We start from the raw sequence: 13,019 nt of genomic DNA on the forward strand, positions 1-13,019 counted from the left end.
TATTATAGCACAGTGGAGTCCTGGTCCATCACTAGGGCTCCTAGGCACTATGGTAATACAAATAATAATAATTAATACTAATAATGATTGTAACATGATTTAGTCTGATCTACACAAGCAAAATCAAACCATGTTATAACAAGGTGGAGACACAACCATACCTGTATTTGTAGTGCAGACAAAGCGATAGATGGGAGTAAGGGCATGGACACCCTTATAGAACCACTGAAATACTGCACTATTCTACAGTAATGGTTCCCAAAACCATAGTGAATCAATGGTAAGACATTGTGTTCAAAACAATAAAGCTAGAATAATTTTATAAGGACCGTTTTGAAAACCAAAGAGCCTCTGAAGCTAAATAGGATGCTAACAGTGGCGGAGCAGTATTTTGTCCAGTAGTATGTTTGGTTCAGGTTTATATTTGCGAGAATCAGAAATAAAGAGGTTTAACCCAAAAGCCTGTGTCTGGTTATGTTTTAATATGTCATTTGACATTAATCATAAGATATACAGTTACTTCATAAAAATTACGCCTGATTATGGAACCATTATTCATAATGATGGGCACTCATTCCTACCAAGAGCCCCCTTAAAGTCAGAGGATCTTTTCCTGTCAGGGCTCACTGATGCAAAGGTTTCATAACCAGACCTTAAATAATTGGAGAAGGGGGTAAAAAGCAATTTTGCTTTCTTTCAATTTCATGCAAATATTGTGAGTTCAAAACTCAATCTGAACACAAATGTTATGGGGTTCATGTCTTGCTTAGAAGACACTAGGAAAAGATGTATAGAGGGGAAAAGAGGAAAAAAACATGAAATAATAGGTGAAAATAGGAGCAGGAATTTTGGGAAAAGAAGCAGATATGGGAGAAAGAAAATATTTCTGTATAAGTCATACGTCATCTAAAATTCTTTTTAAAGGAGAATAATTGTTTGTGTCCTTTAGAATTCACCTTCATCATGTTTCAGTGGTACAGACTGCTTCATATTGCAGAAAAGAAAGTCTAAGACATATGAAAATACTTAAATAATTGTACATTTAGATTTGTTATTGGCTTTTTGTTTTGATTGATGATGTGAGAGTGCACACCTCATTGCAAAGTAATGCTTTTAACTTAAATCAAATCAATTTCAAGTGAACATGTTTTACACATTTAAGCTCAATAGTTTGGAAAAGCATTTCCTAGAAAACAGTACTTCCTTTAAACTATGGAGTGAACAAGTCACTGGATATGCCTGCATGTCTCAGCTAGTGAGCATTTACTTGTATTGTCTTGAAACGGCTACAAGTTTAGGGCTCACGGGGCAGCTGTAGTCTTAATGAAGTGGTTAATGATGTGTGAATTATAGATCCTGACAGCCCCTTTAATAAAATCAACAGGGCTGCATCCACGGTCGACCATGGCAGCTAAGTAATGACAATACTGTCTGTTTAACATAACGGAGTATCTTTGAGTAAAGCACCCTCTTGCATGGTAGTAGTGAAAATTTCTAGTCAACACAAAGAAGAACGTGAGCAATGAAGAACAAGCTGATACACATGCACTTCATTTCTATGTAGTCTGGGACTCAAATGCAGTAGCCACAGAGTATTCACAAAAGAAGCACCATATAAAGCAATGCTATGCATTGTTATTGTAACTTAGCTTTTCCGTGAGATTCTGTCTCGAAGTAAAGAACTGCATAATGCGTAATGAACTTTAATAGTCAAACCTTCACTGTCTGTTTTCTTTATTTTTTTTTACGACACATGACGTTTATCTTCCCAATAGCTTTCAGTGACCCAGTTGTCTTCCCAGAGCACTAACAGATTTGGAATGTGATAACACTACACTTATAGAACAGTAGGTACTCTGTGTGTGGCAAGGGATTTTTCCATGCACTTAGCCAATCAGGAAAGAATGAACCTTCAGGAAATAAAAGGTCTTTTTGCATTTATTTTGGTGGTCAGGTTTAGGGCCCGCTAACCATTCAAAGAATAGCCCAAATGCTCTTCTTTGACATGTATTCCCTGAAGAAGCTTCTGGATTTATGTTCAAATGAACTGCATCCAAACACCTGTGATTCTGATCTTGAGCAGAAAATCCAAGTCTGCATTTTTTATTACTATTTGTGTATGTAGGTGCATTTATTCCTTTGAAAAGTTCAGGGAATTATTTGTCTAACTCTAGCTTACTTGAGTTAGATATTGTAGCAAAGAAAAGGAAAAAGAACAGAGTGCATTCAGTAGCCTACACAAACATTTTATTTTGTTCCTAGAGCTCAGACAGTAGTTTAAGAAGCTGGGAGCCTTCTTTCTGCTGTGAGTCTTTTCAACAGTCTGAGGAACAAATGCTTTCCAGACTGTGGGTCTCTTCGGGGGTGGGTTTTTTGTCTGATTGTTTGTTTTTGGGGGGAGGGAGGTTGGTAATATTTGAGGTCACAGGTATATCAACAACTGCATGAGTTACATAGACTTCTCCCCACCCAGCCTACGTTCCATGTATCTTGGTTTGTAAGATCAAGATAAGGCATTAGGTGTCGTGCTGCACCCGGCACACAGGGGTCCTAATTCTGATTCCCACCCCCACCCCAAACCTACTGTAATGTAAATGCTAAATAATGATCCTTAACTTCTCAGTGTTGCCACCCTCACCATTGGAAAATCATGAGTCAGACTCCCCAAAATCACAAGATTGGCTATGAAATACCTAGAAGCTGGAAAAGCATTGAAATGCAAATGAACATCCCACTTTGCTTTAGAGCTCTTATAGAAAGCTCTCTCATCAGCATCTTTAAACTGAGTAGGATTTATTTAGCCCATTTGTGTAGTTGTGAGCATATGGATTGGTAAAACAAACCTGGTCTGGTGGACGTGAAGGGGTATGAATAGAATTTTTCATTAAGGTAAGGAGGCTAATAGTGATAAAGCCTTCTGCAATTATCACTTACAAAGCAAACAAAACAGAACTGATTGCTTCCGCAAGCATAATCAAACCATTCAGTAAGTTCCCAGAAGTTCAAAGTCAACTTTCATATGTTACTTTAAGCAGTGTCCATATTAGAAAAAATGGGTTTTAGTATTCTCTTAACCCAGACATAAAGACTTTCACAGACACCTTACCCTTGCACCTTCTGATTCCTTTTTCAGTACCTGCCAACCCCCACACTCGTTCCTACCATAAATCCTACACACACACAAATCTTCCCTACATGGGTATCCTGGCTGCCAGCATTTCACATCCCTCACCTCTTCCACCAAATTCAATTTCCACCCCTCTCCTTCAGCACCTCCTAAATACAATTCCATCCCCTCAAATCTCATTGCCCCCAGAACCTGTAGATAACTATCCAGTCCATTTTCTCACTCCACATGACTTACTTCTGATCCCTGATATGAGTTCAAAGGTCCTGCCTCATATATGACAGTCCAGGCCTATTGCCATGAATTTCATATCCCTGTCCAAGAACTCCACTTCACCTTTCCCACAAATTAAGCTGAGTTTACCATTTGAAACAGATTTTGAAGGGAAGACATGATGTAGAGAAACTTGGCCCAGCTGTAGAGTCATCATTTTCCCACCAGGGATAAAGTGCTGATATGATGTTTTCAGTTATTGAGATAATGCAGTCATATCTACTATAGACTTTTCCAGTCCAGAGTTAAACAATTTTGTAGTTAAAACAATAGCATCCAGTCTACAATATTGCTTCTGCCCTTGTTACCAATAGTGGAACTGCACCAGCAATGGTGGGAAATTTTAGGAAAGCAAAGCTAATGCAGTCACTATCTCATAGAGATCCTGAATCTATTCCTGTCTGGAATGCAGATGGCAATTAGAGCAAAAAGGAGTGCATCTCATTTAAGGGACCAGATTCTGCCGCCCTCACACATGCTGAGTAATGCTATACTATGCAAATAAACGCTCCATTAACTTCAGTGGGATTCCTTGGGGAGTAAGGTAATACTGATCCTGAGAAGGGTGTCAAAGTAGGGCCGTAAATGAACAGTAATCAGGATAGGAAAACAAGTAACAACAAAACAAAAGGAAACCTGAGTCTTTTCATTAAACTGAAACCAGGCCCAGCATTACACTTTTTTTGAAGTTCTAGAAAATTCTGGTTAACATATATTTTTTTTAATTTCTCCATGACCTTATGCTTCCTGACTTTGCTCAGAAAACCAATCTGAGGCACCAAAATACCACAAAAAATGTTGTACTTTTGGTATTTCTTGCCCATCAAAATTAGGAAGAACTAGAATGTGCATAAGAGAGGCCTGATCACACATGATTTCCAATCTCATTTCTAGAACAAAGAGGTTCAGAAAAGCTTAAGATAAGCATTGGGATTTTTTGAGTGCTTCTCTGAGTCAAACCTTCAAGCCTTTTGAGGTTTGCTCACAGCTAATAGGAATATCTTGGTCCTTTCAGCAACTCATAAATTGACAGTGCTTTGGGGGAAGAGAAGCTACTAAATGATTCAATGCTAAATTAGAGAAGCTAATATTAATATCAGCTGAAAATGTGTTTTAGGGATTCATAAATCATATTACCTAATTGGCGAGAACACTCTTTCCCCCCTGTTTTTTAAAAACCCTCTTTAGATCTTAAAAGTGTAGTTTTCTACTATTGCAGCTTGCAGGAAAACAATCATTGGATAAGTAGCTCTTGCATTTACTAATTGCAGACATTGCTTAAAGGTTGGAGAGGGTAGATATATTACCAAAGGACAATATTTTGTGATCAGAATAAAAAGCTCTATATGGAGATGAATATCTGTGATACTGTATGAAAGATGCAGGGATTCTGTTTTAATGGGACAATAATTATCTTATTTTTAATATATATTGTATGCCTATGGTTGGGTTGTTTTTTTTAAATTTTTGTTGTTGTTATAATTTGTTGTCTTTTGGGACTGCTGGGGAGGGAGGCCAAGTACAGTTGTTGTCTGGGGATTTTTAAAATAGAGTACCAATGATATCAGAGCAGTCCACAGATCACTTATAGACTTAGTAAGGCCCAGATCTATGGCTCATGTAAATTGCCATAGCGCCATTAAAGTCAATGGAAATATGCTGATTGATGCCAATAGAAGATCTTGTCCTTGGAATTCATTCAAAACCTGCTACACTGCACCTCTCAGAGGAAGATATTGACAGCTATTTGCATAGTAAAATGACCTGATCAGAGCTCTAGACAGTTCTCATTTTCTAATTCATAAATTGTTTTAAAGGGAAGTGCTTGATTGATTGCAGCCAGTTTATTGATATTCAGAGCTGTTCATATTGCAGGGGTTTATGACAAACGGCATATCACTATTAAACCCTTTCAAAATAAAGCATTTCTTATTGTCTGATGGGAGTTTACATATTAATAATATAATAGTAAAAGACTAGAAAAAAACAGATTAATTACTGTTGTACTTTTGAAAGAAACATGACATAGAAATACCTACAGAAGTGTCCTGTCCGATCCTGCAATATAAAGTAAATGGCATCTCCCAGAAGTACTCAGCACCTTGAAGGATTGGGTCCTTGGTTTGTATTACAAATCTTCTGAAAAAAGCAAAAAAAATAAAACAAAATACTCTAAAATGGATTCAGATTCATTTTTGTTGTTGTTCAGAGTCCATGGAAACTCTGGCTTTCAGTTTGAAACAATCAATAAATCAAATACAACATCACAAGTTGCAGAGCATTCCCTGGGAAATGTGCCTCATTGTTGTTTCTACCATGTCATTTAAAACTGAGTTCTTTGTCTTTGGCTTGATGAGTAGGTATAAAAGCAATTCCGAAGCAAACTGTCAGATAAAGCAAACTCATTTCATGTCTTATAATGACAAGGTCGAGCACCACATAGAACCACTTTTAGATTTGCTTTGAGTAAGCTCAGATGAAGAAAAGCTTGCATCACAATAAAAAAGAGACATTGAAGGGGTTGGATGAGTCACATTCAGCCTCACCTGAGAATACATGTAGATAAAAGAGTGCAGCTTTGATGGACGCACTGGTGAATTGGTTATGTTTTCATAATGACTTCTTTACATTATTGAATACAATGGGAACTTTAAGGCCAACTGAAATAACAGTTTCTCATAAAAAATTAACAAAGAATTTATGGAAATGTAGCAAAAGTCCCAAAGCAATTAGCTTAGATTTCTCTAGAGTCTGAGAAAAGCCTGGATAATTGCAGGCAGAAACTGCATAAAGTGGCTATTTTCATTATCACAGGATACAGAAAGTCCATTTTCATCACAATGGGACATAATGATGTTAAAGCTAACATGGAGATATGTTTAAAAAGGTTGAGACATAGTTTACAAAATGGTTTGATTTACGTGACTTTTGAGATCCATATTAAAGACCCTTCTTAAAGGGACTATGGAGGTTTTACCTACTATTTTCAAAGACTCCTGCATATTAGGAGGAAAAAAATAGATTGCCGTTTCAGGAAGCTAATTACCAACAGGCTGCACAAGAATAATTTAATTTGTCCTTGAACTGGAAAGAGCTGAATTGTACTGCAAATTAGCACATGAATATACATTTGAAAGCACCCATTATGTATGTTTATAGGTTCACCTATGACTTGTGTATTCATGTGCTGAATAGCTCTGAAACAGAGCAATTCTGGCCCTGAAGGATTGCACCAGAAGTCGACCTTACAACCCTAACAATGCTCCATAGTGTACCTGTAGACATATCCTAAAATCGTCTATTTTTATTGGTTTTATATATAGTATATGCAGGGTATTTTGGTTACTGTTCTCTCTGTGTGAAGCACTCTCAGCAATCAATAAGAACTTTTCACATGAGCGGGATAGCTATATTCTGGTTGGTTGCCTTCGCTCAAATGGTTTATATTAGGTAACACAAGCAGCCTTTCATAAGTGCTCTTTGCTGTGTCACACACACTGATCTGGATAGCAGAAATTGCTACACCAATATTGCACCCCAGTGTAATATTTGCACCCCAGTGCAAATCTCTAGTGTAAACAAGCGTAAGTCACTGGTACAGTGGTTTTCCTCAGTGCAACACCGGTACAGCTACATCAGAGTAACAGCACCTGCAGTTAATTTAGGTCCCGCTTCCCATGGAGTAAACAAAGTCCTGTATATACTTATACATGACAAAAGAAACTTTGTTTTATAATCAGCTTTGCATAAATTACATTCTCACCATGATAGCCTCTAATTAATATATTTATTAGCCAGAAGGCAAAACAAATCATATAATTTAATTTGAAGACAATTAACTTGTCTCCAAACATTGCCCATATATGTATATAAAAATACACCCTTCTCCATTTATGTATATGTAGGCAAGTGTGTTTGTAGTGTCAAAAGAACATAGCATTTTAGTTTGGTACATTGTGCTATCACACAGTTACCTTAATTCTTAAATAATATATAATAAATTACACTTATATGCAATGCTTACAGTATTTCAACATCTGGTTAATGTTTTGATATCTTTTTTAAATTAACAATTGTCTCTTAAAAATAAGCTGGCCAGAAAACAATGTTACTCACTTGGGAAAGAGTTTGCTTGAAACCATTCTACGTATGCCTCATTGACATTAAACACCCTTGGACCTGAAGCTTCTGGATGTTTTAGATACTAGTAGGTCAAATAAAATTATTGCTCGGGGGGGTAGTTTAAATCTACTTGTAACATGTTTTGATTTACAGATTATAAATTCAGTTGAGCAGCAGAGGAACATATTTGGGGAATCGCATAAACAAATACTGTGGATTAACCTAAAGTGACACATTTATTTAAAAATCTGCCTACTACTTGTCCTCATTGATTAAATGCCCTTAAGAAAGTGAGTCTGATGAAATGGAAGCCATTAGCATTCAGCACACCTCCTCCACTCCTTTTGATGGTTGACACATTCCCTAGAGTGGGAGATTGGACGGCTGATAAGCTAACACTGAATTATAAACACTTTGTGGAATGTCACTGGCAAATGAAAGATCTACTGTTTTGCTTGCAAAACAACAGTATGCCTTAAGACCACAAAAATGGGACATGGTGCAGAATTATTTCATCCTCTGTGCTCAGAATATAAATAAATATATATATCATGCATGCATTTTTATGGCACAGATCAGCTCATAGTGCAGCACGGCTTGTTCTGAGGTACAGTATCATTGATCAGGAAAATAAAAGTGTCTGTCTATGACTTTTTCAAAGTTGTCAGAAACTCAAACAAGCATGGTGTGATATCTCCATTGTATGTGCTGGTGAGGGACTTTCGGAAGCTGGGTTGGGAAACTGGGAACGGGCAGGGGAAAAGCCTGCCTGCCCTGGGATTCAAACTGAATAAAGAAACTGTGCTTAAACTTTAGTAGCTGGTGTGGACTGGGTGAAAACATTTTAAAACTGCTTTGAAAAAAAATGTGTTCTCCTTTGACATGAAGCTGACGAAATCCCTAGTTTGGGATGCATGCCCTTAGAAACCCATCTAAAGAGCCACAGACCACTGGGGTCATGTACAAGTTCACTCACAGAGCCAAATGTTTGGGACTGATGTTTGGTGTAGACTTAAAAGTTAGGCTGATGTAGTTACATTGGTGAAGGTGTACATTGGTCACCTGAGCTCCATAGCTATGTCGACCTAACCCTTGGTATAGATGCAGCTATGTTGATGGAAGAATGCTTCAGGGAGGTGATGTTCCTGCACTGATGGAAAAACCCCTTCTATCAGTGTAGACTGTGCCTATGCTGTGGGGTTATGCCAGCATAGCTATCCTGAAGTAGCTAAGCCTGTGTAGTCTCTATATTGTAGACAATCCTGAGAGTCCCTACTCTGTTCCCATATCTATTCTAGCGACACCATCAGAGGACCCAACCACATCAGCCACACCATCAGGGACTCATTCACCTGCACATCTACTAATGTGATATATGCCATCATGTGCCAGCAATGCCCCTCTGTCATGTACATTGGCCAAACCAGACAGTCTCTACGTAAAAGGATAAATGGACACAAATCGGACATCAGGAATAGTAACATACAAAAGCCAGTAGAACACTTCAATTTCCCTGGACATTCTATAACAGATTTAAAAGTAACTATTCTTGAACAAAAAAACTTCAAAAACAGGCTTCAAAGAAAAACTGCAGAACTAAAATTAATTTGCAAATTTAACACCGTTAGTTTGGGCTTGAATAGGGACTGGGAGTGGCTGGCTCACTACAAAAGCAACTTTCCCTCTCCTGGCATTGACATCTCCTCATCAATTATTGGGAGTGGACTACATCCACCCTGATTGGATTGGCCCTGTCAACACTGGTTCTCAGCTTGTTAGGTAAGTCCCTTCTCTTCATGTGTCAGTATAATAATGCCTGCATCTGTAATTTTCACTCCTTGCATCTGAAGAAGTGGGTTTTTTACCCACAAAAGCTTATGCCCAAACAAATCTATTAGTCTCTAAGGTGCCATCGGACTCTTCATTGTTTTTGTGGATACAGAGTGGTTTGAGAATGGTTTCTATGAGTCCTACTATTTCCTCATTAAGAGTTGCATGGATAGATATGTTCCTTGGTTTGTGTATTTTGAGAAGCATGTAGAAGGTATCTGGGGTGGGTTCATGTGGGATGAGATGGAGAGTTTCTCTTGGAGTTGTTTGGGGAAGAAGATGCTATCCTTAAATTCCAGGTTAAATTGTGGCATGGGGTCTTCTTTGAGCTTTATAGTAGGTGCTGTTGGAGAGTTGTCAGTTGGTTTTGTTAACATAGTCATGGATGAGGACTGTGATGGTGCCCCCTTTGCTGGATTGATCACTACTGGATTGTGGTTGGATTTCAGGGAATGTATAGATGTCCTCTTGGTGTTAGAGAGACTGTGGTGGAAGTGATGTTTGTTAAGGATTTCACAGTCAATTTTTTTTCCTGAAGCAATCAGTGCAATGATCAAAAGTATAGTGTTGTCCATTGTGGGGTATCCAGTCAGATGATTCTTTTTTCTTGTGACTGTCAGTGGGGACATGGTAAATGTGGGTGATGTATCATTGTTGTGAAAAAATTATTTGAGGGAAAGTCAGTGGAAGAATTCTTTTAGATCTCCACATATTAATATAGTGTCAGGTTCTGTGGTGGGGCAGAAATTCTGTCCCTTGGAGAGTACAGATAATTCAGCTCTGGGTAGGGGCAGTCTTGATAAATTGATGATGTCGGGGTGTTGTGTAGTATTCATATGGTGAGTCATGCTTCCACGATTTCTCTCAGAGGTGGTGTTCTGTGGGTTGTGGAGTTGTTGTAGTTGGTTCCACTTTTTGTTTTTGTGTTGGATGGCTCTCATCAGGTTTTTTTGTTAGTTGTTCTGGGTTTCTTGCATGATTTCCTGGTTAGTTTCCTGATTTTTTTCTTTCAATGTGTGGGAACATGTGGCCCCTTCTGGAGTATGTGAGGTACAATAATTAACTCAGGTTTTTTTGACATCCTTCTGCAGAGTGTCAGCTCAGCATATTTGCAGTTGCATGTAGTGGTCAGAGGGTCATACATGGTAAGAACTCTGGGGATCATGTTTTGTTTCTCGCATTTGCTGGGGAAATAGATGTCACTGATAAGTTTTGCTTCCTTTTTCTTCATGTTGTGAAATTTCCATTTCAGACAGCAAAATTCAGTATCTTCCATTGTTATATGCAGTGTTTCGGTAGCCATGATGGCCCCAGGATATTAGCCTTTTTTTCCTCTTTCACTCATATGACTGGAGAGGTGTTAACTGGCCATTTCACCTTAAATGGTTCTTTTAGATATGTTAACTACTTATGCAAAACAATCTGTTCCACCTTATATTTAGCCATGACACTTCCCAGACCTGAAGAAGAGCTCTGTGTAAGGGTATGTCTACACTTAAACTCTTACAGCAGCGCAGCTGTAGGACCTCAGTATATACATTACACTGGGGGTTTTCCCATCAGAGTAGATAATTCATGTCCCTGAGAATTCTTCTGTCAACCTAGTACTGTCTACACCGGGGGTTAGGTTGGCATAGCTATGTCTCTCCGGGTGTGTATTTTTCACTCCTGAGAGATGTAGCTCTGCCTATGTAAATTCCCAGTGTAGACCAGCCCTCAGCTTGAAACCTTGTGTCTCCCACCAAGAGAAGATGATCCAGTAAAAGGTATTACCTCACCCACCTTGTTTTTCTAGGGTCAATATAGGTTGCGCAGTATCTACACTTGCACTGCATTGATCACAGTACCTTTACCATGGCTTAACTCCATTTGAGAAGGTGGTGTTACTGTGTCACCATAGTGGGGTGCTTACATCGGCAGAAGACAAATTTGAATGTAGACACTTGCACAACTAGGTCGATGCAAGGTGACTTATGTTGACCTAACTTTGTAGTGTAGACCAGGCCCAAGTTTTGATCTATTTGTGAAGCCCTTACAGATAATGGTAATATAGAAAAAGTATAAGCTCATTGTGATTCTGCTGTCTCTCATCTTATTGTATTTTCACTTTTGCACACTGTTAATATGATATGTACTCTTTACCTAGTGTTAAGTAATATATTTTCAAAATGGGAGCCCAGGTCCGCTGAATTATAAGATGCAGGTTTTTTTCAGGTTCTTATACCATACCAATAAACACAGGATCCAGGCACCGAATATCTAGCAGCTTTTAACATCTACTAGGGTTTCTTACAATCCAGTAAGAATATTCATACAATATTATTTATTGCTTTAGAATGTGAATATGAAAATATTAAGGGTAACATAGCAAGAACTTAATAAATTCACAGTCCTACTACCATTTTTATTATTTGAGTTTTCTCCCATAAATATATCTATAGTTCCTGCACATAGGTAAGATTTTGTGAAAAGTAGATATATTTATTTGATAAAATATTTTGCAGTCTTTTACTGAACAGTATATACATACATCATTCTCTTGTGGAGCTAACAACATTTATATGCATTCATTATTGCACTGAGGCAATACTATGAGAATGAGAACATCTTACTTTTGGTCCAGTTTATTTTGTAGCCTTAGAGTGGTCCAAAATCTTCTACAATTTTCATCAAATCTTTGACAGATTACCCTGGATCATTCATTAGTAACAATATGTCATCTACTTAATACACCTTTTTATGTTACTCTCCTTTGATAGCTGGATTCAATTTTATTGCAATAGCCATAATAGAGACCCAAGGAGACAATACACAGTTCTATTATGTTCCATGTGCCAACTTTATTGCTCAGAGTTATTTTACCATTACAGATAGTTTTAGCAGATACACTGCAGTAAAACAAATCAGCTCATTTAGGATCTGATCCAAATAAGAGTCTTTCCATTGACTTTGATTACTTTGAATCAAGCCCTTAATAAAGGATGGACAAAAATTGAACTGTTTCAAAACCTGAAATAATATTTCCATTCTACCCTGTCAAATGATTTCTCTGCAAGCAAAGACATAGAGTGATAGGTTAATCTAGCCAACTAAGAAATCACACTAAATAAAGCAATGTATCTAATTATTAAATCTTTGTAACTGCTTAAGTACCATTTAAGCAAAATCCTGATTTGCCCAATTAATTCAGTCTTGCATGTACACAGCATATAAAACAATATAATCCTAGGTCTATTAATGAGTTTCATGAGCTTAGACATGATAAATCATGGGAGTACAGTTTTGAGGGAGTTACCCCTCAAAGAAGCTTGAAATCAAATTACAGCTGGGTGTACATACACGGTTGGGTGTATTTTATTATTTATAATGCAGGATGAAAATTCTTCAACATATTTTGAAAGAGCTCAAGAAAAAATCACAGTCAAGATACAAAAATTTAAATATCTGCATGTTATGCTTATAAGAAGCACATGGGATCTTTTTCAGGGAAAAAAGCAATACGCCGCATTTATTGAGAATACAGCAGTTAGCATATGCTTTTCAGTCACACACATACCCACACCATGCACACAGTCCTGCCAATTGATGTTTATAGTTGCCAGTCCAGAGTCTGGATCAATCTAGTGGCCAGCCAGATTGGTCTGGGCTCTGTCAGTCGCGATCCGAT

The sequence above is a fragment of the Terrapene carolina genome, unplaced genomic scaffold (assembly GCF_002925995.2).
Source record: "Terrapene carolina triunguis isolate 2854851 unplaced genomic scaffold, T_m_triunguis-2.0 Scaffold113, whole genome shotgun sequence".
NCBI classification, from domain to species: Eukaryota; Metazoa; Chordata; order Testudines; family Emydidae; genus Terrapene; species Terrapene triunguis.